Source organism: Arachis ipaensis, chromosome B7, assembly GCF_059453495.1.
Source record: "Arachis ipaensis isolate K30076 ecotype BB chromosome B7, ASM5945349v1, whole genome shotgun sequence".
In the NCBI taxonomy this organism is placed as follows: Eukaryota; Viridiplantae; Streptophyta; class Magnoliopsida; order Fabales; family Fabaceae; genus Arachis; species Arachis ipaensis.
In genome coordinates, this window is record NC_142442.1 from 41048844 (window position 1) to 41053808 (window position 4965).

The window sequence follows — 4965 nt, forward strand, 5'->3', positions numbered from 1 at the left end:
TACATGAGTAAGTAATTGATGAATAAATCCACTTCCGGGGCCCACTTGGTGTGTGTTTGGGCTGAGCCTAAGTGTTGCACGTGCAGAGGCCATTTGTGGAGTTGAACGCCAGTTTTTGTGCCAGTTTGGGCGTTCAACTCTGGTTTTGTATCCTTTTCTGGCGCTGGACGCCAGATTTGGGCAGAAGGCTGGCGTTGAACGCCAGTTTACGTCATCAATCCTTGGCCAAAGTATAGACTATTATATATTGCTGGAAATCCCTGGATGTCTACTTTCTAACGCAATTGGAAGCGCGCCATTTCGAGTTCTGTAGCTCCAGAAAATCCACTTTGAGTGCAGGGAGGTCAGAATCCAACAACATCAGCAGTCCTTTTTCAACCTCTGAATCTGATTTTTGCTCAAGTCCCTCAATTTCAGCCAGAAAATACCTGAAATTACAGAAAAACACACAAACTCATAGTAAAGTCCTGAAATGTAAATTTAACACAAAATCTATTAAAAACATCCCTAAAAGTAACTAGATCCTACTAAAAACATACTAAAAACAATGTCAAAAAGCGTATAAATTATCCGCTCATCACAACACCAAACTTAAATTGTTGCTTGTCCCTAAGCAACTGAAAATCAAAATAGGATAAAAAGAATAGAATATACTATAATTCCAAACTATCAATGAAACAGAGCTTCAATCATATGAGCGGGACTTATAGCTTTTTGCCTCTTGAATAGTTTTGGCATCTCACTTTATCCATTGAGGTTCAGAATGATTGGCATCTATAGGAACTCAGAGTTCAGATAGTGTTATTGATTCTCCTAGTTCAGTATGATGATTCTTGAACACAACTATTTTATGAGTCTTGGTCGTGGCCCTAAGCACTTTGTTTTCCAGTATTACCACCGGATACATAAATGCCACAGACACATAATTGGGTGAACCTTTTCAGATTGTGACTCAGCTTTGCTAAAGTCCCCAATTAGAGGTGTCCAGGGTTCTTAAGCACACTCTTTTTTTGCTTTGGACCTTGACTTTAACCGCTCAGTCTCAAGTTTTCACTTGACACCTACACGCCACAAGCACATGGATAGGGACAGCTTGGTTTAGCCGCTTAGACCATGATTTTATTCCTTTAGGCCCTCCTATCCACTGATGCTCAAAGCCTTGGGATCCTTTTTATTTGCCCTTGCCTTTTAGTTTTAAGGGTTATTGGCTTTTTCTGCTTGCTTTTTCTTTTTCTTTCTATATATATATATATTTTTTTTTTTCGCCAAAATTTTTTTTTTTCTGCAAGCTTTGTTCTTTGCTGCTTTTTCTTGCTTCAAGAATCATTTTTATGATTTTTCAGATTATCAAATAACATGTCTCCTAGTCATCATTCTTTCAAGAACCAACATATTTAACATTCTTAAACAACAACTTCAAAAGACATATGCACTGTTCAAACATACATTCAGAAAACAAGAAGCATTGTCACCACATCAATATAATTGAGCTAAGTTCAAGGATAAATTCGAAACTCATGTGCTTCTTGTTCTTTTGAATTAAAACATTTTTTCATTTAAGAGAGGTGATAGATTCATAGGACATTCATATCTTTAAGACAAAGTTACTACTACTAATGATCATGTAATGAAGACACAAACACAGATAAGCACATAGAAAACGAAAAAACAGAGAAAGTAAGAACAAGGAATGAGTCCACCTTGGTGATGTCCTTGAGCTCTTCTATGTCTCTTCCTTGTCTTTGCTGCTCCTCCTTCATTGCTTTTAGATCTTCTCTGATTTCATGAAGGATAATGGAGTGCTCTTGATGTTCCACCCTTAGTTGCTTCCAATAATTGTGTGGAAGAAAATGTATCCCCTGAGGTATCTCAGGGATCTCTTGATTTGCAGTCAAATGTTCTACCGCTGAGCTATAGACCCTTGATGGAATCTTTTGTCTTCCCTTTCCTCTTTCTAGAGGTTTCTCTGGCCTTAGGTGCCATCAATGGTTATGGAAAAAAAACAAAAAAGCTATGCTTTTTACCACACCAAACTTAGAAAGTTGCTCGCCCTCGAGCAAAAGAAGAAAGACTGAAGAATAAGAAGAAGATATAGAGGAGATGGATGGGAGTGTGTGTTCGGCCATATGGGTGGGATTGGGTGGGAGAGAGATGTTGAATTTTGAAGGTAGTGGGTGTATGGATGTGAGTGGTAAATGGAAAAAAAAAGAGATGATCATGAATGGAAAGAGAGATGATGAGGTAGGTGGGGATCCTGTGGGGTCCACAGATCTTGGGGTGTCAAGGCATTTACATCCCTGCACCCATTAGGCATGTAAAAATGCCTTTGTACCCAACTCTGGGCGTTCAGCGCCAGGTTGGTGGCCATTTTGGGCGTTCAACGCCCATTTGTGTGCCATTTCTGGCGTTGAACGCCAGGCAGATGCTCCTCCAGGGTGTGATTTTTCTTCTGCTATTTTTGATTCCGTTTTTGATTTTTTTTTGTTTATTTTGTGACTTCACATGATCATGAACCTAAGAAAACATGAAAAACAATAAAAATAAGAATTAGATAAACATTGGGTTGCCTCCCAACAAGCGCTTCTTTAATGTCAATAGCTTGACAGTGAGCTCTCATGGAGCCTCACAGATGTACAGAGCTTTGTTGAGACTCTCCAACACTAAACTTAGAGTTTGGATATGGGAGTTCAACACCAAACTTAGAGTTTGGTTGTGGCCTCCCAACACCAAACTTAGAGTTTGACTGTGGGGGCTCTGGTTGACTCTGCTTGGAGAGAAGCTTTTTCTGCTTCCTCTCCATGGTTGCAGAGGGAGATCCTTGAGTTTTAAACACAAGGGAGTCCTCATTCCATTGAAGGACTATTTCACCTCTGTCAACATCAATCACAGCTCTTGCTGTGGCCAGGAAAGGTCTTCCTAGGATGATGGATTCATCCTCTTTCTTTCCAGTATCCAGGACTATGAAATCAGCAGGGATGTAAAGGCCCTCAACTTTTACCAATACATCTTCTACGTGTCCATAAGCCTGTCTTCTTGAGCTGTTTGCCATCTCTAGTGAGATTTTAGCAGCTTGCACCCCATAGATTCCCAGTTTCTCTATTACAGAGAGGGGCATGAGGTTTATACCTGAACCAAGGTCACACAGAGCTTTGAAGATCATGGTGCCTATGGTACAAGGTAGTATGAACTTTCCAGGATCCTGTCTCTTCTGAGGTAATGTCAGTTGATCCAGATCACTTAGTTCATTGATGAACAAGGGAGGTTCAACTTCCCAAGCATCAATGCCAAACAATTTGGCATTTAGCTTCATGATTGCACCAAGAAACTTGGCAGTTTGCTCTTCAGTAACATCCTCATTCTCTTCAGAAGAGGAATACTCATCAGAGCTCATGAAGGGCATAAGGAGGTTCAATGGGATCTCTATGGTCTCTAGATGAGCCTCAGAGTCCTTTGGTTCCCCAGAGGGAAGCTCCTTATTGATCACTGGACGTCCCAGGAGGTCTTCCTCCTTGGGATTCACGTCCTCTCCTCTCCTCACAGGTTCGGCCATGGCGCTTATGTCAATGGCCTTGCACTCTCCTTTTGGGTTCTCTTCTGTATTGCTTGGGAGAGTACTAGGAGGGATTTCAGTGATCCTTTTACTCAGCTGGCCCACTTGTGCTTCCAGGTTTCTAATGGAAGACCTTGTTTCATTCATGAAACGTACAGTGGCCTTAGATAGATCAGAGACTAGATTTGCTAAATTAGAAGCATTTTGTTCAGAGTTCTCTGTCTGTTGCTGAGTTGATGATGGAAAAGGCTTGCTATTGCTAAACCTGTTTCTTCCACCATTATTAAAGCCTTGTTGGGGCTTTTGATCCTTCCATGAGAAATTTGGATGATTTCTCCATGTTGAGTTATAGGTGTTTCCATAAGGTTCACCTAAGTAATTTACCTCTGCTATTGCAGGGTTCTCAGGATCATAGGCTTCTTCTTCAGAAGATGCCTCTTGAGTACTGTTGGATGCAGCTTGCATTCCATGCAGACTCTGAGAAATCATATTGACTTGCTGAGTCAATATTTTATTCTGAGCCAATATGGCATTCAGAGTATCAACCTCCAGAACTCCCTTCTTCATAGGCGTCCCATTACTCACAGGATTCCTTTCAGAAGTGTACTTGAACTGGTTATTAGCAACCATGTCAATGAGTTCTTGAGCTTCTGCAGGCGTTTTCTTTAGGTGAATGGATCCACCTGCAGAGGTGTCCAATGACATCTTAGATAACTCAGACAGACCATCATAGAATATATCCAGGATGGTCCATTCTGAAAGCATGTCAAAAGGACACTTTTTGGTCAACTGTTTGTATCTTTCCCAAGCTTCATAGAGAGATTCACCTTCTTTCTGTCTGAAGGTTTGAACATCCACTCTAAGCTTGCTCAGCTTTTGAGGAGGAAAGTACTTGGCTAAGAAAGCCGTGACCAGCTTATCCCAAGAGTTCAGGCTGTCTTTGGGTTGAGAATCCAACCATAATCTAGCTCTGTCTCTTACAGCAAAAGGGAAAAGCATGAGCCTGTAGACTTCAGGATCTATTCCATTAGTCTTAACAGTATCACATATCTGCAAGAATTCAGTTAAGAACTGAAAAGGATCTTCAGATGGAAGTCCATGAAACTTGCAGTTCTGTTGCATCAGAGAAACTAATTGAGGTTTCAGCTCAAAATTGTTTGCTCCAATGGCAGGAATGGAGATGCTTCTTCCATGTAAATTGGAATTAGGTGCAGTAAAGTCACCAAGCATCCTCCTTTCATTATTATTATTTTCGCCTGCCATCTCCTCTGCCTGTTTGAAAATTTCTGAAAGGTTATCTCTGGATTGTTGTATTTTAGCTTCTCTTAATTTTCTCTTCAGAGTTCTTTCAGGTTCTGGATCTGCTTCCACAAGAATGTTCTTATCCTTGCTCCTGCTCATATGACAAGAAAGAA

General features: G+C 40.8%; 1 non-coding gene across 1 annotated transcript; it reads left to right on the plus strand.

Moving 5' to 3' along the window:
- The first annotated feature begins 4309 nt into the window (after window positions 1-4309).
- LOC148550939 (small nucleolar RNA R71) lies at window positions 4310-4417 on the plus strand. Its single transcript, XR_015893967.1, has one exon. It is a non-coding gene; the product is annotated as a small nucleolar RNA R71 (small nucleolar RNA).
- The last annotated feature ends 548 nt before the right edge of the window (window positions 4418-4965 follow it).